At 49.2% G+C, this 23,975-nt stretch overlaps 1 protein-coding gene across 1 annotated transcript in view; it reads left to right on the top strand.

The window, feature by feature from the left end:
* Positions 1-23,975, top strand: part of Pax5 (paired box 5) — a 176,961-nt gene that overhangs the window by 115,523 nt on the left and 37,463 nt on the right. The window lies entirely within an intron of this gene.

The following is a 23,975-nucleotide window of genomic DNA, read 5'->3' as shown; positions in this document are numbered from 1 at the left end:
ACCCCCCACCCCTCACCCCTCACCCCCCACCCCCGACCCCTGGCTTCTAGCACATTCTTACGTAGGCCAGGCCATCTGGAGATGTCCAGCCATCTCAGCATGCTAAGCTTAGCCCCTGGAGGACTTTCCCACTCTATCGACTTCATCCAGTGTGGGAAACCCAGCAACTCCAGGCCAAACTTAGACCCAAACTTTTTTTTTTTTTTCAATTGTCTTGTTTTGAGGGGGTAAAAAGCAAGACAGAAATAGCTGTCATTATTTTTCTTCTGTCAGCTTTCTGGCCAAGCCTGAGGAGGGCCATGGCTTCAGGTTGGCTTCTCTTCAGCTGAGTCCTCAGCTCTTCACCTTCAGGCTGAGAGGACTGCTCTCTTCTCTATACTGCCCTGCTGGCAGAGAGGATAAACAGGAGTCGAGGGTGAGAGCAGACTATGAGGGGCAGAGAAACCTAGCTGGCTACCCGAGAAGGCTGACAGGAAGGTGATGTGATGGAATAGGAAGGACAGATGGCCTCACTAACTGGAGCCTTCCAATTCTTCTAGACTCCCATCTCTGCACCATCAAAGTGATTGGATTTGGGGGCGGGGTCGTAAAGGCTGAGAGAGGAACAGGAGTGGCTAAGGACTTACTAAGGGTTTGGGGCAGTGATTCTACCAGCCGGATGGACTAGGAATATTTTGATATTCTTTACTCCGGGGAGCACAACCCCTGGCAAGGCTGAGAGGAGGAAGATTGACGTGGATAGCCAGTGTGGGGCTAGGTCTTCATTAGTTCAAAATCTCTCTGGATAGAGTAAGGGGCTCCCATAGGAATCATCCCCAAGATTCTGGGTTCCACATGTATGTCCATATTCCCCAGAACTTCCAGGTACGGTTTGGGGGCCCTGTTTCAGCTGCTCCCACCCCGTGTTCCTCTAGACTGCCCAAGGCAGATCCAAAGGGCAAGGCTGTCTGTGACCGGAGCTCACCTGCAGCAGGAAGTGACTGTGGCTGGCCGTGGTGCTCTCTCAGGTGAATCCCTCCTTTGACCTTTGTAATTATTCCTGTTCAACCTCCCCTCGTGTTTTTTCCTCCCTGCTTTGAGGTGCTCAACTCCTGCACCCTCTCCAGGGTATTAAGGATGTGAGTGAAATTGATGACCAGGATGTCTCGGGTCTTTATGATGATGAATGACTTTCACTGCCAAAGCTTTTATTGTCTGTGATTTGGGGAGAAGGAGAACTGATATATCAAGGCTGCCTGTCACACCATTTAATACAGTTATAAATCCTGACGTCACTAACCGGTGGTCAGAAGCCGGAGAATTCCACGGGCCTCCACTTTGCAGAGCCTTTATGGATTTTTCCCCTCTCTCTCTCCCCTTTCTTTGCTTGACTGTCACAATTGTGTTTGGGGGTGGGGGATGGGCACAGCGAAATGGTGATTTTAAATAACCCAGGGACAGTCTGGTTTGGGGAAGAAATGGGAGCCCTTCCGTCACCTTCTATCTCACAGAAACCAATGAAAAGCCTTGGTTTTAAGAGGACTAAGAAACTCCTCACTGGGACAGTTTCTAAAGTTTGTGCTGACTCTCCCCCACCCCCATCACAGCCTGTCACAGCCCAGCTACTTATGTAAGGACTGCCACCTGCCAGCACTCCATCCTAGGGAAGGCAACAAGGAAAGGGTTGACTCTAGGTTTACAGAAGGGGAAACTGAGGCTAAATAAGGTGAAGTGTTGGCCACGGTGGGCCACACCGAGTGGACACCAAGAGACCTCCCCCAGGGTGAGGCCACAGAGCCCCTCCATCAAGAATTTGGGTGCCTGCCTACCTGCCAGGCCTAAGGAGGATCTTTTACCCCTACCATAAAGATGCTGAAAAGGATTTTGAAATTCTCTGGTTCCCAGTTTCCACACCTAGGAACAAGAAGAGCTCTCTCTTCATAGGCTGTTAGAGAGGTCAAATGAGGTCATGCACATGCCCTTCCTAACAAGGCTCCTGGGGCAGCAGAAGTAAATGTTTTTAAAGGTTGGAGCTCCTTTAAAGGACATGAAGAGTCATGTCCTCACAGGAGCATATGGAAGGCCGCCTCTACCTCCCCGGGTTGTAGGGAGTGACCAGAAAGCTACACTGGAACCTTGAAAATGACAGGGATTAGGCAGGCTGAAAGAGAGATGAGGAAATCTTGGAAGCAGATGGACTATAGTGTGATGATGGTTTCGGGGACACCCAGCACAGAGATAAGCAGATGGAGAGGAGGAAGGGACACGGCACAGAGGCTCCTGGGGAGCTAGGTCTTAGCAATATCAGGTGTTAAGAAGCCTCCAAGGCCTCTAAGCATGAGTGGCATCCTATAGGCATCCTATAGGGATCCTGCAGGCATCTCTTGGGGGTCTTGGCAAGGGATTATGAAATGAGGCTGAGGCTCAGCAAGAAGCTCTGACGAGCTCATAGAGGCTTCAAACCCTCCAGAGAGAAAAGGAGAGGACCTGGCAAAGCTGCAACCGTGTGGATGAAGGAGAAGCGATGAAGCTAGGACTGGCTGTAGTCCCATGGGGGGAACAAAGGGAGGCTGAGGTCAGGGTAGCTCCCTGGTTGGAGCTGGGAGATGAGGCAGATAACAAAGCACACAACAGACGCCTCCTGCCGTATGGGCACAAAGTCCTTAGCACCTCACCCAGTCTAGCTCAGTGCAGTGGCTGGGAAAATGTTCTCTGAGCTAATGGGCACTCGGTCTCGGCTCATGCCAGGCGTGGTGCAGGCATTCCCAGGGACCAGGTGACTAAGTCCCAGGTGGCTGTTGGAGGCAGTCAGGCTTGCGTCTTCTAGTGAACAGCTGTCTTATCAGTCTCACAGGTGCTAGGATGTGGACACGTGTGCAGGGCTCCGAGTGTGCTCAAGAGGGAATGTGGGACTGCCAGGGGTAGGGCTGGAGGGGAAGGGTCTGCCAAAGTGGAACTGCTGAGAGCGTCACAGAGTTTTCCAAGGCATGGAGATGAAGTGGGGAAGGGCACACTGTCTAGACAGTTTCAATCAAAATGGTTGGGAAAAGGGCAGTGGAAGTCTGGGTGTGAACTGGAGGCAGTGAAGAGCCACAGAGTCTGGCTGAGGAAGGCTGGAGCCTGGTAGGGGCACTTTTCAGGGTGGACAGCAATGGGAACCTATGTTGTGGCTAGAATTGGCTATGAGCTATACCCTAGTACCAACTGGAGGAAACGGTAGGAGAGGTGGGTTGACCTGTGTGCCAAAGTGCCCAGGCTGGGCCCTCTCATCTAGGGGTGCCACTAGAGACCGCTGGATGCCCTCATTATGCCTCTCATGTGTTGGGAGAGAAAGAGCAGCAACTATTGCCGGCTGCCTCCTGCTGGTGTGTGGAGCGCCCGGGAAACCACACGAGACTCCATCTGCGCATAATGTGCAACCGAGGACAAAATTAGATTGAGAAGTAAATGGAGCCGAAAATTTCCAAAGCATTTCCCGTCAAGAGCTGTGTGATTGCATGTTTTAATTCTCCGTATTTTGGTGGGGATGTCTGGAGAGAGAGGGGTTTGGGTGGGAAGGGACTTCTGGGTTCCTGAGTCCCGAAGGCCAGGGGGAGAAGAATGCCTTTTGTGCCTGAGAATTAAGACTCCATGCAGCTTCTTTTTGACTCACAAAAATTTACTAAGTGAGTGCTTTTTGCTCCATTTTGGAGCTTAAAAAAAAATTGGGAGTGGAAGCTAAGTTGCCTGAGGCCCCATGAACAGTGCAGGTAGTGGGACTGTCAGTCTTGACATGGTGAGCTTTCAAACTCAAGGTGAATGCTGTGCGCAATGGCACACACCCATAACCCCACCCTTTGGGAGACTGAGGAAGAAAGATCTTGAGCTTGAGACTATCCTAGACCACATAGAGAGTTCCAGGCCAGCCTGGGCTACGTAGAAAAGTTTTGTCTCAAGTACATAACCTCTGTCAAAGCAAAACCAAACTCATGCTGACGCTGTGCCGGGGAGCCCTCTTCCCTTTCAGTGTGCACCGCTTCTCCTTCCTCCACCTCCAAACCCGAGAAATCCCAGATTCTCTGCCATCAGGTTGCTCTGTGTGTCACCATAGCTCTTCCTGCCCAGTGGCTTCCAGAAGGCTCCAGAGCCTCTGCTTACTTGGCCATGCCTACAGAGCCCAAGAAGATACCAATATTCTTAGGGTTGCTACTAAAAACAAAACAAAACAAACAAGCAAGCACAGACACAATCACTTTCTGGCTCATCTCATCAGGGAGCCCATGCCCTAGTCTAAGTGTCAACTTCCTGAGCTTGAGGAATGAATGCTTATGAACAGAGGGAGGAAGCAGAAGCTGGAGAAAGCAGCAAAGGGGCAGGGTGGTTCTAGGGCCCAGGCCTGGCTATGCTGGCTCTCTGCACATGGCTGTACCCTCGCTGTGCCTTCACTCTTGCAGAAAAGGCAGAGTCCTTTCCAGTGTTGCTGAAGTTTTTAAGACTTTTGTGGGTGAGCTCTGTTTATGTCTGTCTAGGTTGATCTTGGATTCCCAGGCTCAAAAGATCTCCTTGAGTAGAAGGGCCTGTAGTGTCAAAGGCAAATTTCTCTTCTCTTCTCTTCTCTTCTCTTCTCTTCTCTTCTCTTCTCTTCTCTTCTCTTCTCTTCTCTTCTCTTCTCTTCTCTTCTCCCCTTCCTTCCTTCCTTCCTTCCTTCCTTCCTTCCTTCCTTCCTTCCTTCCTTCCTTCCTTCCTTCCTTCTTTTTTTCTTTTTAAACCAGGAAAACTTAGCTCATCTGGAATCTTCCTGGGGAGTCTTGCATAAGCCAAGGAATGCTCACTGGTAGAAAGCATTCGTCCAAGGCCCTAAGATCCCTTGGAGGCTCAGAAAAGCAAACTGAACCCCGGGCTTGACTTTTAGTGTCCTTTGGGCTCTGGTACCCGCTGATTCGGCAACTGTTTCCAAGTCAGGATAAAGGCGGCCCAGAGGTTGTGCATGTCTGATGTGCTCTCCATCCTCCCTCCCAAGCCCCCCACTCTGCCAGCCTTCACACCTTACACCCAGCTGCCTCCCCCCTCCCCACCCACTGGACTCACCTCAGCCAGACCCAGTCACTGACCAGGAAGAGGCAGCAGATTAAACCCAACAACAGCCCACCCTCACCCCTCTCTAACCAAGACCCTCTCCAACCCCTTCTGAAGGAAGCTGGCCCTCAATGGCTGGTGTCTCTATTTCCAGGAATGCTCAATCTCTCCTCTCTGTCTCTCTTTTTCTGTCATCTTTATCTCTGTCTTTCTATCCCTGTATATCTCTCTGTATCTCTCTGTCTCTGTCTCTGTCTTTGTTTCTCTCTCTCTCACTGGGTTTATATATGCCAGGCTATGAAGCTAAGGTTGGGTTTGAACTCCTAAACTTGCTACCTCTGCATCCCAAGTGCTGGTATTACAAATATGTGCCACTTTGTCCAGCTGCTTCTACTCTTGGCTATATATGAGAGCTAGCTGTCCTGTGTTCCTTCCTCCATGATGTTCCCCATATGGTAAGAGTTCCCATCCCTGCATTGCACATGCTGCCATCCCTACTGGGATCCCATTTGTGCCTCCTGATGACCTATAATGGAGGCAGGACAGAGCAGGGCTGGGCAGGGCTGGGCAGGGCAGGGCAGGGCAGGGCAGGGCAAGACAGAGAAGGACAGGACAAGACCCAAATTGGCAGCGACTTGCAAGCAAGAATCTGAGCAATAGAGGGGCTGAGAGCAGGCAGAAATACTGTGGCGGTCAAACCCCATACCTGCTTCTCTGGGAAGGGAGGGGCAGCGCTCTGGCAACCTGCCGTGCCCGCCAGCGAGTGCGATTTAATGGGTGTTCTCTGCAGCACATTCATTTGCTACGCACTGTAGGAGGTGCCGCAGCAGGGCAGGCTTGGTTTTCATTGGCAAGCAGCACACCTGCCCAGCCTTCCTCTTCCTCTTCCTCTTCCTCTTGGCAATTGGATACCAATATTGATTGGCCTTACTAATTGGATTGGGGAAAGAGTTGAGGGTGAGAGTGGGTATTGGCAGACATCAGCCTTGCCCAGATGTAACCCCCAGGCAGGGCTCTGTGACATTGACAGCTGGACCTCTCATTGTGACAAGGACAGGCTGTGGTGTGTTGCTTCAGGACGTGATGGACCTGAGTCCCTTGCGAGAGTTCAACATATATAAGTGGTATGGTCATTTACCTCCTGGCTTTTTCTTGAGTCCTTAAACATTGCTGTAGCATTGCTTGATCTCCTGGTAAGCAAATCAGGGCACCAGGTTCCAAGGGAGGATGTTCCAAGAGCGGAGGGAACATGCCTGAGGCTTTCTCACATGATGGGATTTCTCACACTCAGGCCCAGGCTGGTTCTACCTCAGTGGGCTGTGCACTTGATCCTCCAGCTCTCACCTCCTCACTCCTTAGCTTGAAAGGGCCGTTAGACCCCTCCCACCACGCTTGAATCTAGCCAGCCTGGAGCAAAGGCCTTGGCAGCCAAGAGCACAGGCTGCTGGGATTTTAAATCCAACCCTCACCCCTCCTCACCTGGCCCATTTTCTGCCTATGAGACACTGGGCAAATTATTGAATCTGTCACAGCGTCACTTGGCACCTTTCTTCATATGTATAAAAACAGCCTAACTGATACAGGCTATATGTGTATGGCGTCTTAGGTCCTTTGAACCAGTCTCAGTCTGTAGATGACGGAAAGGAGATGTGTCCAAGGCTGTTGATGGCTGGAGCTCGTCCTCATACCTTCCAGACTGAGCACCCAACTACAGCAGCACTGGCTGTTCTACTCCACAGGGCTGTGGGGACTCCTGAACAGGACAGTGCACTTAAGTAAGAGTGGCTGGCAGATGTGGGAGCGCCACAGCACCTCCACTGCTCTCGATGCAGGCTCAGCGCAGTCTCTCCAGCCACACTGCATGCTCGGATCACACTCTCCAGCCGCACTGCATGCTCAGCACACGCTCTCCAGCCATAGTGCAGGCACAGCACAGGCTGCACCACTGTGGGCCTGGGGTTAGTGGCTCCTGAGGCAGAGGGTCCCTCTCCACCCAGTGGCTTTCAGTTCTCCCATCACCTAATACACACAGGCCCCAAGCTGGCAGAAGCACAGCACGAAGGAGCTATGTGTCAGGAAGGGCTGGGAGTGTGGAAAGTGGGCAACGTGGGGGGCTCCGAGTCAGGCACTGTCCACATGTGTCTGTCAAGCCTCCTAACTGTATCAGCAAAGAGAAGCTGTAGCCTCCCTTTTCCCCAACTCCCTTGGCAGTAAGGACAAGAGGCAATTATCTTTCCAAAGCCTTGTAAGTGTCAGAGCTGGATTTTGGGCCCCAGCAGGTGGAGTCTGTAACTCATTGGTCCTCAGCCTTCCTAATATTGTTCCTCATGTTGTGGAGACCCCCAACCACAAAATTACTTCATTGCTACTTCATAACTGTAAATTTGCCACTGTTATGAACCATAATGTAAATACCTATGTTCTCCAACGGTCTTAGGAGACCCCATGTGAAAGAGTTGTTTGACCCTGAAGGGGCACACCCCTCAGATTGAGAACCACTTCTCTAGAACGTTCTTTTAACTAAGCGTGCATTCTGCCACATAAGCAGTAAGAATGAGTGGGCGGTTACTGAGAGTGGCCTGGCACGAACAGAACAGCCCTTCTGAGACCAACGTGGACACACTGAGGGTGGCTGTGGGCCGGGGAGCCACAGGTGGCCACAGTGGTATCATGAGTGGACATGCTGAGCTGTGCGCTGTGTTCATCCACGCGACAGTGCCGTGGGGCAGACGGAATGGTCTCGGTTTCGTGAATTTGGAACCGGGACGCTCGGGGCCACACAGCTAGCAGACCTGGGTCCAGGAGCTGAGTGGAGACCACCGCGCCACACCGCCTCCTCCATAAAGACGGGCTGTCCTCAGACCTAGACGACACCTTCAGAAGAACGCTGCGCTTCCCACATTCCTGTTCCTCATTCAGCCATGAGGTGCGAGATACGGATACGGATGCCACCTCTCAGGAAGGCAGGCTGCCTCACACTTTGTGGCTGCGGAGTGTACTCTGAAGTAGCAGCAGCGGCCACGCGTGGGCAGGGTGACAGCAATAGGGCAGCCCTGGGCAGGACGCCACCCAGCAACCTTCACATTTCTGTGTGATTCTGAAGCAGCGAAAGATAAAAATGAGCCAAGCATGGCGACCCACACCTGCTCTCTGGGCATGGAGGTATCAGGAGTTCAAGGCTACCCTCAGCAACGTTGTGAGTTCAAGGCCAACCTCTGTTTCAAACAAGACAAATTAAAAAGAGGCAAAGACATAGTTTTGTTCTACAGTGGCCTGGAGATGGCTTGGTCTAGAGGGGAACATATGGGAGGAGGGGTGTGGTCGGCACCCTTCAGCAATCTAGTCTCACAGAGGGTTGTCCTGTTGCCGCCCCTGCACAAAGAGCTTTCGCCATCTGTTTTTACAGCCACAGAGACTTACCAGAGTCTTTCTGTGTATAGGTAAGATGTGCACAGTCAGTCTGGAAGGCAAAAGATTCCTGCTTCTGAGGACAGCGCCCAGGCTTATCCTGTGAATAGACGTAACTGACCCTCCAGTGAAACTGGGCAGACACTGGTATCACAACTAACTACCCAGACCACAGAGGTCCGGGCTCTGCATCTGCTCATATTGTTCTCCTGTCTCCGTATGTGATGGTTAGTCCTGATGGAGAACTCCGCTGGGCCTAGAATCACCCAGGAGGCAAACCTCTGCGCCTGTCTGTGAGCAATTTTCTCATGGGATTAACTGAGGAAAGTGTGAGTGGCACTGTCCCTTGCTCCGGGGTTCTAGACTGAGTAAAAGCAGAACTGAGCTGAGCACTGGCACTCATTTCCTGCTCCTGCCGCCGTGACTCCCCTGCCATGATGGACTGTCTCAAGCTGTGAGCTGTTACAAACCCTGCCTTCAAGTTGCGTCAGCCGGGCAGTGTGTTACAGCAATGAGTAAAGTAACCAATATGCCATCCTTGCGGCTTCCCTGCCCTATATCCTATTGGCAGTGTGATTTGGTCAAAATTCTCCTTCCCCGCTCGCTCTTTATTGTGCTGTTTTAAATACACTGGTGGGATCTGGGGAAAGTAAGCCACCAAGTCTGTTGATGCTTCAAGTGCCCCTGAAGATTAGGTTTTCCAGAGTTGGAGGCAGGAAGGACTCGGAATAGGTCTGTTTTCCGTTTGGCTGTTCATAGCCTCCTGGAAAGGCCTGCCATTGTTGAGTCAGGTATTTCAGGCAGGAGGGACAGGCTACCACTGAGTGTTGGGTACTGGCCTGGGGAGGCCTGGAAAGTTTTAAGTAAGTATTTAAAGTCTTTTTATAAGTGTCATGGCCGGTGTACTCCTGGCATCATGAGGCTGTCCCAGAAAGCAAGGACTTCCTCCTATGGCAGCTCTGTTCCAGAGCACGGGTCAGGAGGAGGCCTGAGCATCATGCATCCTGAATATCATCTCTCCTCCTAGACTGTGTGGACTCCTTGGGATATGTGCACTGTCTGGCTCTTAAGAAAAAAGTTAATTTAAAATCAAATGTTAATTTCGAATAAAGAGTAATGCATTCATGTGAATAAATATTCAAACTGTACAGAAAAAATAATAAAACAAATAAGCCACTTCCCTGCCAATCTCAGCTTTATTGTTCAGTTTAGTGTAAACATGTGTTGTTTTCAGTAATATTTCATTTATCTCTTACCACATGGATCTTATCCATTTTTTTACTAGCAGAGACAAAACTATGTAATACATAATCCTCTTTTATATTTTGTTTCATACATTTAATAATATATGTTGGAGGTCTTTTTCATAATCCCCACACTCACAGTCCTCCCTCCTGTCCTCTTTTCATTCTTCCCTCCCTCCCCATGCTTTCTAATTAAGTGTAAGTCTCAGTGTGTTTTCCTGTGTATCTCCACAGTAAAATCTTAGAACCAGAACTGCTAGTTAAAGGGAAAGTGCATTTTGTATTCTGTGATTTGTCTATTGGAAAAGAATTCACGGGATGCATGATGTGGGCAGGGAGGTTTAGGCTCTGCCGTCAGAACCTCAGTCGACATCCGCGGAGCTCACCCTTACTAGCTGAGTACCTTGTTGAGAACCGCAGAGTTTTCCATCCCCCAGAGCGATGCATAAATGAAATGTACACACAGAGCCACCGTGCTCGGAACTCGGTAAGAGCTACATGCATGACGTGGTTGTTAGAAGGACTGTTCTCATGTCTGGGTCCTGGGGCAACCAGGAGCATCTCTTAGTAGATGTCAGGTAATGCACGAACAAGCAATGGACCAACCACAGTTGCCCTGTTGCTCCTCCGGCTGCAAACACAGCCCCCTTCTCTCCATGACTCAGGGCCTGTTTTGGCAGAAAGGCGCAGAGTCACGGGTGTGGTGGGGCTACTTGTCGGCCTTGCCAATCAAGGCGCTGCCTTCCTCGTTGTGTTAGAGCAACAGTTGCCAGTGAGACAGGAGTAAGCCGCAGATGTACATGAAAATATTGACTAAGCCCCAGGATTTGCTCTAAAACTCCAGGCACATGGAATTCACTCTCTCAAAACCAGAACCCAAGGGCTCGGTGGCACCAACACACCAACCAGCCAGGCAGGTATAGTAGTACCCACCTATAAACCCAGCCCTTGGGAAGTATAGTCGGGAGGACGTGGAGTTCAAGGCCAGCCTCAGCTACTTAGTGACTTCAGTCTTGAGCTACAGAAGACTATCTCAAAAACCAAAACAAAATCAATAACCAAAACAAAGAAAAAAAAATCCCCCAGAACACAGCTCACAGTGACTTCAGAGAAGCCGATGAGATCTGCCCAGGCAAACGACTGGGGAGGTTGGAGATGGAAAAGTAAATGGCACCCAATTACTTACTGAGTGCTTGGGTTTCTTTCTCTTCCTGACTCTGCAGGTCCAGGCTGCACTTTTAGTTTGAACAGGAAGAGAGAGAAAGACCAGTCAGAATTAGTTACATGTGAGGAATTAGCAATTTAGGGAAAAGAAATGTAGGCTTATTGTTTCTAGAGAAACAACACTCCCTAAACTAAAGGCTAATAAGCCTGTCATTAGGATCCTGCCAGATCTGCTGTGATGGCTGGCTGCCCCTCATCTCAATTAACTGGCCACTGTGTAGGCTGAGGTGGGCTGCTACAGCAGGACCTAACCCATCTCCCTAGCCCCTCCCACCCCCATCATCAAACTGTACCTGTGATCTGCACACCATTTGATAGTGGCAGGTCCAAAAGAAGAGGGGACTTTGGAGCAGTCAGTTTGTATGTCTTATCTGCCAGTGGGGGCTGTGAGCCAGTTCAAAACACACTGTGTGCAGACGAGAGAGGCTGTGTAACAGGCCTCACTCCTCCAAGTTCTTGGCCTTGTTCTCTTACTTCCCCCAAAGTGGCAGTTGTCCATCTTGCTTGAAATCTTCAGCTCATATCACTGTCTTAGGCATGGTTCCTACAGCGCTTTTGAACAAATACACTTTTTGTATGTCCAAATACACTTTTGAACAGTTAAAAACGTAATTGTTTTAGTCATAATTGCTATAATAAGTTACTGGGGATAATTATATTCCAGAGAGATGTGTACTTAGTCCATAGTACTGGACTTTCTAGCCCAGGGTTCATGTAACTTTGGTCCTCTAGAAGGGATGTTGGATTATAGTGGTATGGTGTGTATATGGAAGACATTTTTCGTAATGACAAGGAAGTAAAAACTAAAATGTGAGGGTCCCATAATCCCCTTCGAACACTTGTCCCCAAATGGCCTAAGGACCTCTCCCTAGGTCCTACTTTTCCTACAGTCCCACAATTTCTCCAATCGTGCCCCTCTGGGGACAATACCTTTATCACAGGAACCTTTGACAAACATTGACCCATAGCATGAATATTATACCAATATAAAACTGATATTATGTGAAATGAAGTCTTGACTCTATTTGTAACTAATTGGGAAATTTATTGGTTCCAAGACTACTTGAGAAAGAGGGATTTATACCCTCTCTCAGGAAAAGCCTTTTTACAAGTTTTTTTTTGTGGGCTGGGGAGATGGCTCATTGGGTGAGAGCATTTGCCACAAAGTCTGATGACCCAGAACCCACACGGTGGAAGGAGAAAGTCAGTTCTACAAGCTGCCCTGACTGCCATACACGTGGTGTGTCATGCACGCACACTCAAGCACTCAAGCACAGAAAATGTAAATTAGTTTACTTTGTATGTGGGCATTTTGCCTGCATGTTGGCCTCTGCAGCATGTGTGTGTCTGTGGCCTACAGTGGCCAGAAGAGAGCATTAGGCACCCTAGAACTGGGGTTACAGAATGTCGTGTGCCTCCGTAGCTTTGCAGGCTCTGAGAATCAAACCCAGGTCCTCTGGAAGAGTAAGTAGCCAGTACTCTTCACCACTGAACCACCTCTTGAGCCCCGTTTAAAAAGAATTAAATAATAAAACAATAATCCAGGCATAGTAAGTAGCACATGCTCTTAATCCCAGTACTCCGGAGACAGAAGCAGGCGAAGCTCTGAGTTCTAGGCCAGAGAGAGTTCCACGACAGCCTAGGCTACACAGAAAAACCTTGACCCAAAAACCAAACAAAATAAATAATTTTTGTGGGTTAGCAGTGCCAGCGATTGAATCTAGGACCTGTGTGTGTGCTAGGTAAGCACTCTATTACCAAGCCATACTTCCAATTCCTCAGGAAAAGCGTTGTAAAAATATTAGCATAAGAACCAGATTAAAAACAAACTTGGTTAATGACCTATGAAACCTCTCTGCAAAACCTAGGAGGTCGTCTCTCTTACCCAATGGACATCTGCATGTTAGCCAGTGCCTTCACAGAGCCAGAGCTCAGCCCAACACTCCAAACCTTGATATGCTCCTTCGGAGACATACCCCTTGGGAATGTCTGGTGACACTGAGGGGCCCTCTACGCTGCCTGCCTTTAGGACCTGTTGTGTAGTTGTGAGGGGTGTTCCTCAGATCTCTCACAGCTCTGAGAAAGGGGTTTGTGAAAGACTCCATGAACAGTCCTGGGGAGGAGGAGGCTTCTGCAGTCTCGGTGACATGACAGAGCAGGTGTGCTGTCTTTGCACTCTTCACGTAGACCCTGGCGTCGGGTGGGGGTGGGGAGGCCTGGGGGAAGTTGCAACAATGGTGGGAGAGAGAGAGAAGGACAGTGTGGTCCAGGACAAGTCCATGCAGTGGAGTAGGAGAGAGAGAGTCAGCAAGGCTTGGAGACTGACTTGGAGAGTATGGTTCTCATTTTCACAAGCAATTTTCTCACTTTGAAACCAGAGTGACCAGGAAGCTAGGAGTGCCACCCACAGGAATGAAGAGGCCAGGTGGCCCCAGATCGCTGACTGAACTCCCACCCCCCTCTTCCTGAATGCTATCACTCCGTTCTTTCTTTGGCCTCCTACACCATCTGGGTCTTTCCTTTCCTCTCTGGCGGGTCCCTGGGCATCAGGCAGCACTCCTGATTCTAGCCAGGCCTGGCAGTTGGCGGAGCTGCTGGTGGTGAGGTGGGTCGGATGGCAGCCTAGGGGCTAGACGTGGCCTTTGGACATATTTTCTTTGTTCTTCAGGTCATATACTTATTTTAATTTGTTGTTTTTAGAATTTTTAAATAAATTTATTACAAAAGCTTGCAAAAAGCAATTATCTTTTTATTTTAAAATCACATTAGTTGTTAGTATTAATGTAAAAAGAAAAGATTCCAAATGAAGTGAAGCTAGGTGAAAACCAGGGCTCCCCCTCCTTTTAGGTAGCTGAACAGGTACTGCACACCTCGTGCGTATTTAGTGAGGAGACCTGTGGCAAAGGCATGCAGGCCAGCCACCCCGTCTCCTTCAAGGGCTTTCTTTCCTGGACACATGGTCATAAGGCTGACCTTTGACCTCTCTTTACTGGGTGCAGCTTGGAGGCTCTTGGGAAGCAGGGGGTGTATGCAGGCATCAGGCAGATGCTGATGAGCTCATCTTAGCAGCTGCCAGAACCAGCCTTTCTTTCTGTCCCCAGGTCAGTAATAAGGCCACCAGCTCATAGAGTGTGGACATGAAGAACCTTTTCCAACAAATTCTACCATAGTTCTTTATAGTTGGGACAGAGGGAGAGACACATGCACAGACCACCCAAAGACAGCAACCCCCTTCTTGATCAAGGAGCCATCACTAGCTTCCTGCCCACCTACCCCACCCCAAACTCTTTCACCGTTAATGCCTGGCCTCTCCAGGAGTGAGAGTGGAGTGATGCGTCTGTCCTCTCTCTCCCTCACACTCACCATCAGGTAGATGGAGGGGGGTTGAGCCCGTGCCCCGTGGCATCCAAAGCGGAGGCTTTGCACACTGTCAGAGTAATGAATTCTGCAAGGGCTTGAAGCAAGGGCTGGAGGATTTTCGTGCCATGTGTCTTGGAGTGACAACCCCAGTGGTTAATTACTGCCACACGATGAACCGAGCAAGTTGAGATAAGTTGATTATGAGCTAAATCTGAAGTTAATTGGATCCACCCTCCCCACCCACCACCGCCCTCAGTACACACAAAGACTACCTAGGAAGGGGCTGTGTGAAACAGAGAAAGTTGCAACTGAGCAGAAACTGGTAATCTGGGTCTGGTCATTTTGTGGAGACGGTGAGGAAGAGTCTCCGAGTTGTGGTAAGAGGGAGCCACAGCATAGCTCCTTCAGCTGAGTAGAACTGTATCAGTGAACTAAGGTCATCTTGGCAGACACTTTCTGAGCGCCTACTACATACCAGGCCAGGGCAGAGAAGGTAGTAACTCTTGATCTCCAGAGAGTTCCAGTCAAGGGGCAGGAGGAGAACAAGAGTTGGGGTGCAGAGAGGAATGTGGAGAGGTGTGGTATCAGGCTGCTGGGGTATGAGTATGGCTCCATTTCCTACCAACTGGTATCAACTTGGACAGGTGCCTAAACAGCCTCCACATCTTTATTTCCACATCTGTAAAACAGGCTGGTAATGGGGCTTGTCTTTCGTGGGTGTCAGGCATTAAATGAAGGGGTATCTGCAAGACACGCATATACTTAGAACATGGGCCATGCTAGAAACATGGCTGGCACTGAAGATTAGGCACAAGCAGTGCCTGGCCCGCAGCGCGGCTCGTGGAACCCCTGAGAAGCCGTGGCTCTCCTGAGGGGCCAGTGTCCAGGCTGCCCGGAGTTAAGGTGAAGGGAAGTAGACACCACCTCTGCATGGGAAGGGTGACAAAGAACTCCCAGAAAGCAATCATGAAGAGGGCCATTGTTGCCCTCAAAGAGCCCTGTTTTCCCACTAATAGAAAGAAATAGACTCAGGAGGTTTTATTACTTGCCTGAAGTCACTCAGGTTTGACGTAATGGAGGAAAGATTTGAACTCAGGCCCACATGTCTCTCAGACATTCTGAGGTCTCCATTTGGCTCTAGAGGTAACTGGGGAGGATGTGTGGAAGAGAGAGTGGTTCTGGGGGCTTCCTGTCCCTGCAGGCCTGACCCTCACAGAGCCAACCCAGCACCTCATCCCTGGAGGTAAGGCTGCCCTCTGGCGGCCATGCCCTCTCCCCTAAACGCACCCCCAAAACGTCACATCTTCCCTTCACTTGTACATCTAAATTCACACACGCATGTCCCTCCAAGGCTTTCTGTAAGTCTTTTGGACTCTAACCTTGGACTTTGTTTGTCCATCGGGGGTTTTCATTTTCTGGCTATCACAAATAGTGCTCCTACCAACACTCCCATACAGGCTTCCCCAGGGACACTTGGTCCCATTTCTTTTGGTTGTACAACTCAAAATATTGCTGGGTAACATGGCAGCTCTATGCCCAACCTTCTGAGGAACCACCGTTACGAAGTACGCACACCGTCTTACATTCCCTCCAGCAGGAGATGAGAAATCCAGTTTCCTTTGGCTGTGGAGGGCGGCTGCAATCTGTCTCTTTAATGCAGCCGTCTTGGTGGGGGAGAAACGCTGTGTCACTCAGCTTTGATTTGCATTTCCCTAATGGCCTATGGTGCTGAGCAGCTTAATCTGGGCTTATATTTGCTCCTTTTTATCTGTGTGCCTATGAAAGTCTTCTGCTCGTTTGTAATTGGTATGTTTCTTTCTCTCTTTTTAAAATAATTTCTGGTTTTTAAATATATTCTAGATGAAGCCTTTTATGAAAAACCTGATCTGCAAATATTTTCTCCCAAACTGTGGGTTATCTTCACTTTTTTTTTCTTTTTAAAATTTTTTAATAATTAAAAGAAAATTTTTTTTTTTTTTTTTAGATAGGTCTCACTATGTGGACCTGGATGGTCTAGAACTCACTATGTAGACTAGGTTGGCTCTGAGCTTGCAGAGACCTACCTGCCTTTGCCTCCCACGAGCTGGGATCTGAGGAATGTGTCACCACACCTGCTCATCTTCATTTTCTTATAATGCCCTTTAAGGCAAAAATAATAATAATAATAATAATTTTAATTTTCTTGTTTTTGTTTGTTTTATTTGCATGATTTTTAAGAAAGCCTGTCCTAATCCAAGTCATAGATGTTCATGTTTTTCTTCTGAACAATCCTTAGTTTCCATGTTTACGCTCAGGTCTTGGGTCCATCTTGAGTCATGCTGCGGTGGCGTGCGCTCAGCTTCTGGCTTTGAGTCGTTGTTCGAGGCCTGTCTACACACCTAACCCAGAGGGGACTTCAGCTGCTGTACCAGCTTGCATGCAGCTTTTTGATTGTCTCAGGCCTGTGGAGTATGTTCTTCTGAGGGCTGTAAAGAGTCTACTCACTCCATCTGGTTTTTGTCCCAAATGGCTCATGGGTTACCCAATACCACATATAAGGTCCCCATGTGCCCCCAGGGAGCTGGGGTCCTTTCCTCACCCCAGGCTGGAGCTGTGTGAACACTATGTCTGTTTCTCTTCTCCCTGTCCATCCCATTAGTTTCCTAATCATCAATAGGTGTCATGCTTTTAATTATAGAGACTTCCACAGAAGTTTTAGCATCTTGGAGTCCAGTTTCCTTGTGAATGACCCAGCAAGAGTTGAGTTTCACTAGACATCAGGCACCTGAGGTGAAGCCCCCACCTGCCACTTCACCTGAGACTTTGAGCCAGTCAGGCCTCTGGGTTTCAGTTTTCTCAGTGGTACTTCAGCGGTAGGTCCTAAGTCTTGCCCCTCCTCTCAGGATTGACAAGAGTTTGCCTTGAGTTTCAAAGTTTCTAGAATTTCTTGCTTTTAGTAGGCAAGGCTGGGGTTGGTTGCTCTTTCTAGGAGAAGGGTACCCAAGTCGGACAAGATGTACTCACTCATGGGAGTTCTGTGTGTCAGGAACCTAATCAATTCGTTCAGTTATCTGCAAGGGTGCTGTCAGCACCAGCACCATAGCAGCCCTGCCAATGATGTAAATTATCCCCTCCTTGGAGAGAAGGGACATAAGTGTGAGCTTCTATGTCTTGCCGCCTTTGAGATGTTGATTCTGTTTGGCCTCCCAGCCCGAAGGCCTGAATCAGCTGAGCAAGAGCTGTAGAATCTAGCTGCTTTGGACCGAATGAGGTGAGGGATGGAGAAGGGAACAGGCAGGAGAAATGTCCATTGCTCTCGGGGTCACAGGATCCACCGCTCCAGGCCAGGAAAGTCCTCAGAGGCCAACATAGCAAATCTGAGCCTTGAACTTTGTCTGTTTCCTACTGAGGATGTATACAACTTCGTCTTGGATTCAGACGGGCATCCTTGGAGGCTCCAGGCAGAGCAGTGAGGATGATGGTGATGATAAAGTACTGATGAGGATGATTAGCAGGTCACACTGCAATGCAGGGCCTGTCTTGCGCTTTCTTGCCCTTGGGGGTCTTCTGGAAACTGGCTGACTGGGTGGGGGGTCGGTCTCAGCTCTATGTCCCTGCTTCATGGAGGAGAGGCTAAGTGGGACATGTTCTCATGGTGACAGCGGACGTGCACAGGGTCACATTCAGTCACACACTCATGTCAAGGTCACCTGGGGAGTGTCACAGTGTCATACCCTGTTGTCCAAGGCGAGGCCCACAGCTGTGACCCTACAGGGGCAGAAAACCCCTCTGTTCAACTAGAGCCAAAGAGCATTCCTTTCTGTTTCCTTAGTTTTTAAAAGTAGTTACATCCTTGGTACAGTTCTGGAGTCAGGTCACCATTTCTTTTTCAAGATGGCAGAAGTAAAGGGAAAGCGTTTCTTTTTGAAGATAAGGACCTTGAGGCTTACACTGGAGCAGGATCTCACGCAGGGGTGGGTGATAAAGCAGGGCTAGCAGCCGGAGGGTTAACACTCTTCCTCACTATTCTGATGTTTTCTCTACTGTATTAAGCTGGAGCTCATCCTCTGCCCTGGTTCATATAGAATTTTGTCAGTGATGAAGATGCCCATCAACAGCCTCCATCCTGACTGGTCCCCAGCAGAAGTGCAGGAAATTGGGGTGACACAAAAAGTTGTCTGTCTGACTTCCTCAGTTTTCCCAGCAACAGGTTGCATGTTCCGTAGGGAGTATGTATAGCTCTGTTTCTGGAGTATCCTGAGTAAATCGTGGATTCATGGGTAACACAAAGGAGCCCCTAGGAACCGGGAGACTCGGAGGCAGGGTTCCTTGTAGAGCACACATCACCATTTGCCAGCTCCTCACAGGGCACATTGTTGAAATGGAAGGAATGAGCCAGTACAATAACAAGTGCCAGACAAGGCTGGAGCTGGCGCCAAGCCCCACCGAGGCTATACTTGGGAAGAATCTGCTGCCAGCAGCCCCGGGCATGCATATAGCCTGACAGGCGGTGCTACACACCTACAGGGGAAATTAAGGCTGCAAGCACTTACAGCTTTACACTCACGGCCTGTGCCCTTCATGTGTGTGCACACTTGGCCAGCAAGAACTTCAGGGTCACTGAGAGGCTGACTTTCTAAAGTTGGGGGAACTGAGGCTGGAGGTGGGGGTAGTCTGACTTGCCCAGGATCCCACAGAGGTTCAGGGGCAGAGGTGGTTCTGGAGCTGCAGGGCCCTGGGTGCTCTTCATGCCTTCCCCTTCCAGAATGTTATTGAGCATTGCTTTGTGTCCAGTGTCACACAACCCTGCCCTGGGGACTGACAGTAATCGCCATTGTGACTTTCAGTGCTTCCTCTCTCTCTCTCTCTCTCTCTCTCTCTCTCTCTCTCTCTCTTTCTCTCTCTACAGTGTCACCTGATCATCTGGTCTTGGTGCTCATTTTATCAACCCACCCTCCCAGTTGCCAGCCACCTGCTGGATGGGTTTCCTACCTGCTCTTTCCTTCTGTTTCCTCCTGCATGGAGTCATTAGGACAAAGCAAGGGCTATTTTGCCATTAAAATTTTGTCACTTCAGCTTTGTCCATTCCTTTCCGGGGTATTTCCATTGCTCTGGAACGAGGGACAGGGAAACCTCTGGAGGAAGCAGACATCAGAAGGACTAGAAAGGCTGTGTGGAGAGCAGGCTCCTGCAGGTGACTTGGGGAATAGACTGAATGTCACATGCGTAGGACAGGAAGAAGGCTGCTTATAAGGGAAACAGCCTGAGCAAAGGTGGGAGGGGACAGGCAGCCTGGCAGGAGTTAATGAAATTGGGGAAGCACAGATTGAGGAGGCCTCGGAAGATGAAGACGAAGGCTCTTCTTAACTCACAAGGTGGTTGGAGCTACTCAGTCTTTAAAAGTTGATATCGATATCAATCCATTACATGGCTGTCCCACCAACTCTTTCACTAGTTCTAGCAGCTGAGCTGCTTGTCCTAGGATTTCCCAGGTCCAAGACAAATCTGGCTAACTGTAATTCTGGTTGCCATTTTCCCAAATCCCACATTTACTCCTCTTGTCTTATTGTATTGAATGAAACTTTCATAATAATTTTTCTTGATAATAAATTTCCATGCTATATTCTTGACTTTGATAGAAATTTTTCCAAGTGTTTCAACAATGAAGTATAACATAATATTGACCATTTTAAAATCAGTGTACAATTGGCCTGTGCTTGGATTCTTACTCACTAACATGCAGGGAATGAATCTTGAATGGTGGTCAATGTCTTTTCCATCTCTTTCATACAGTCAGGCAGGTTTTTGTTATTGTTGTTGTTGTTTCCTTGTTATAGTGATAGGAAGTTCTAACAAATGTTTTTATATTGAACCATCCTTACATACCTGGAATAAAGCTCATCTGGTTATAGCGTGCCATTTCTCCTCCAGCATTGCTCAATCAGTGTGATGGTGGACATTTGTTACCACTGTTAATAGTAGCAAGAATGAAATAACTTGGTACCTTATGAATGAATCATGATACTAACCCCTTTAATTCTTTACTTTTTCTCCTGTGTCTGTTAAGTGCTTACATTACAATTATGCCAAGTTGGTGAAATGAATTAGGAAGACTCTCTTGACTTATAGACTGGACCATTTAATAACATAAGACTGTATCCTTTGAAGATTTAAGACAAGTTTCCCAAAAAAGAACAAATAAAACTTGCTCATGAAGCTAAGTGGACAAGGATATTTTTGGTGCCCCCTCCCCAAAGGCAGGGTTTCTCTGAATAGCCCTGGCTGTTCTGGACTTGCTTTGTAGACCACGCTGAACTTGAACTCACAGAGATCCACCTGCTTCTGCCTTCTGGAGTGCTGGGATTACAGGTGTGCACCACAGTGACCAGCTAAGGCTCTTATTTTAAAATAAAGGCCTTTGTTCTACTTTTCCCAAGATTATTGAGCTATTGGTACCTTCTAGCTGCTCTTGTGTTAATTAGGGTAAATTATGTTTTCCTGGAAAAGTGTGCCTTTTTGTTAAGAATTTCCTATTTCTAAGTATTCAGTGTATATTCTTTATAAATATTATTTCTTCTGTGATTTCAATTATAGCTTTCCTCGTTCTTTATCTTGTTAATTCTATGGGGCTTGTTTTAAATCTTGGCTTAGGTATGTCTATTTTAGTGGCCTTTTCAGATGAGACTGGGCAAGTTCAGAGTGGCCTGGCCATAGACTTTACTGGCCTCACTGTACTCACTTTTGTGTCTGCCTTCTTGTTTCCCCTCTCATTTATTGACTCCCCTTTCCCCTAAGTTGCTTTTATTGCTTTTTCATCTGGCCTTCTGAGTCGAGTGCTTTGCCAAGGTTCTGATTTTCTGAACCTTTGCTTGAGGGATCAAGGTTTTAACGTGTGTGTACCAGCAGCAAAAACTATTGACCAAACATGACCCAAAGGGCAGACACTTGTTGAAGAATGAGCTGGATCCCCGGAGGCAGAAGTCCAGGAGTCCAGGCCCAGCCCTGCTCAGGCTCACTGAGTTTCCACAGGTGCACCTGCCTGACTCCATCCTAGGCATCTGGGAAGGGCACGAGCACTCTCCCTACATGGGTGGCTGCAGCACAGCCCCCTCCACCTTCCAGGAGACAGGGTTAGCCCCTCCCCCCGTTGTCTTGAACCCCAGAAAAACATGTTCACTCTCAAAATCTATATAGTCAGATTTCCTTCTGGAAGATGAAGTCAGTAAGTAACGGTGACAGTGTCCCAGCTGAGAGACGGGACTTCAGGGATTGTGGCCAGAAGTACAGACAGTCCTGTAGCAAGGTAATGGAGTGGACAGGTTGGCTAGCCATGTAGACTTCGACACTGGCTCACCAGGACATCTCATTTTCCTGTAAGAAAGGGATCATATCAATACCTTACGTCTTAAGGTTACTGATGGTTAGAGGAGTTAACCTTTTCAAAATTCTTGCAAGAGTCCTGTGCTTTAGAGTTTCTCTGCAAGTGTTCATTGCTTACAGTTGCTATCAATCGTTGAGAACCTGGGGACAGGGACAGAGTTGGAGATGCTCCCCACATGGGTGGAAATGCTCCCTGATTGATAGAGGTGCCCCCCTCTTTGGTGGAGATGCTACCATGATTCCTGAGAAAGCCCCTCACCAAAGCAGCTCCTGACTGGCTATCTTAAAGACTGGCTACTTACACCTCAGCCCTGTGTAGTCTGCTCTGGGACATGCTCACGCTCTCCCCATCCCCACCCCGGTCAGTCACTCTGTAAGGAAGAATGAGCATAAGAAGGCCCTGGGCTGGTGCAGGCACTGGGTTGAGGTGTCAGCTCTGCACAGTCTCATTGGGCCACAAGCCGATTGCTCCCTTCCTCCGCCAAGTCTGAGTTTTCCATCTGCAAAGTGGCACGAGTCTCCAGAGCTCCCTCTTGAATCTCTTATTGAACAGGAGTGGAGGGGACTGCACAGACTCCCAAGACCCTTGCTTTTCCAGCCAACTGGCTTCTTTCACTTAAAATGGTTTAGCTCTGTATCCTTCTGACCTTGGGATGCACGGACTTAACTTGAAGCTTTGACTTTGCAGAGAGGTGCAGGAAGCCTAACCAGGGCAAACCTGCTCAACTCACCCAAGTCCTGCAAGCTTGGCCCTCCTTGAGATGATTGCCTAGATGCAATTGATGCAGAGGATGAGGGACTCCCAGAGTTAATCCTGGGGTGTTTAACACAACATCTCCTGTAAAGACACCTGAGCCAAGGTACCCAGCCCAAAGCTGGGAGGCAATGAGCAGGGCAGGGAGAGGGCCACTGTCTGGGACCGTCTGGGGTTCAGACTTGTGGGGTGGGGTAGCCTCCATTGGTCACTGAATGATGGCCCTCGAAGGAATATTGACTCACTGAGGGCACGCTCATGTTCTCATGCTACATTCTGGCTTGTCCACACTAGTCAGTGAGACCCTTCTCCTCTGGCCACCTCTTGGCGGGGCTGGACTCAGACTCTCTAGTCATGTGCTGCCAGGCTGGAGGAGAGACTGAGAAGTGTTCTGGAACCCATCTTGCCTCTTCATGCTCAGCAGTCACTCATCATCCTACTCCTTCTGGCCCCCGCATGCCCTACCTATGCTCAGTGCCCACACTCTAGTCCCAAGTCTACTTCATTTCCCCCATCATTTCACAAAGTGGCCTTGCCCGTTCCTTGTAGGATAAGCTGTCAGTTTTTCCCCAAGGGAAGAGTCTTCTCTCAGGGTCCAAAAATCACAGAACCCAGTGTTCTCCCAAGGTCTGGCCCCTAGGTCTTGGCAATCGTCTCCTTGTCATCTATAACCTGCAGGAATGTTTGAAGGACCATGGGCCCTGCTCCTTCCTGAAGAGGCACAGTGGGTCTCTCCTTGCTTATGGTGTTCTGCTACCTTGGGATTTCTTTCCACACAGCCTCAAAACAAGCCTCTTGGCTGTTTGGTTACCCTGAAGACTTGTTCGTAAAATTCCTACTATGTTGCCAAAAAGACATCTGCTCTGCCATGGGTCCCCATGAAACCTAACCCACTGACTCCTTCTTCCACTTAAGGTCTGTTTTGTCTCCAAAATGTCAGCGTGGGCTGGCCAAGGAGAGTCCTCGTGCTCTTCTTGCACTGATTCCTCAACAGAGAGAAAGACACTTGATAGAGTCCCATCCCTCTAGCAGGGCCACGGTGAGGACATGAAGTCATCCCTGCCCTCAAGGAGATGGGAGGCTGCAGGGCACGGGACTCTCTGCACTTGAGGGTCAGGGCCTTCACCTCCATGAGGTAGCAGCAGGGGTTGGGAAAAGCACCCCGCACGCTCACTGAATAAAGGAAGATCTCTGGGTCTTGGGAAGGAAAATGCAATACAAGGCCGGATGTGGAGCGTGGTGGGAGTGGGGGTGGGTGTCCTGAGGTGCTCCACCATAGGCTGTTGGGAGTGGAGGAAGGAGATGTGTAGGCCTGTCTTTAAAGAGCAATGGTAGGAAGTTGTATGTGGCTGGAGGAGGGGGGGCTGTATGCCGAGAACCAATCAGAGGCAGCAGGGTAAAGACAGAGCAGTCCAAGTCACGGTTACGGAGTACACAGCCTGGTGTGCGGCACTGCCATTGTGCCACCTCCCTGAGGAGTTCTGGTTTCTCAGAGGTAGACCACAGTTCTAAGCTGGATCTTACCATGACCGCTGGTGTGTGTGCGTGTGTGTGTGTGTGTGTGTGTGTGTGTGTGTGTGTGTGTGTGTGTG

Source organism: Psammomys obesus, unplaced genomic scaffold, assembly GCF_907164565.1.
Source record: "Psammomys obesus unplaced genomic scaffold, mPsaObe1.curated_primary_1811, whole genome shotgun sequence".
NCBI lineage: Eukaryota > Metazoa > Chordata > Mammalia > Rodentia > Muridae > Psammomys > Psammomys obesus.
The sequence above is the reverse complement of the archived record's forward strand: the minus strand, read 5'-3'. Positions and strand labels throughout refer to the sequence as shown.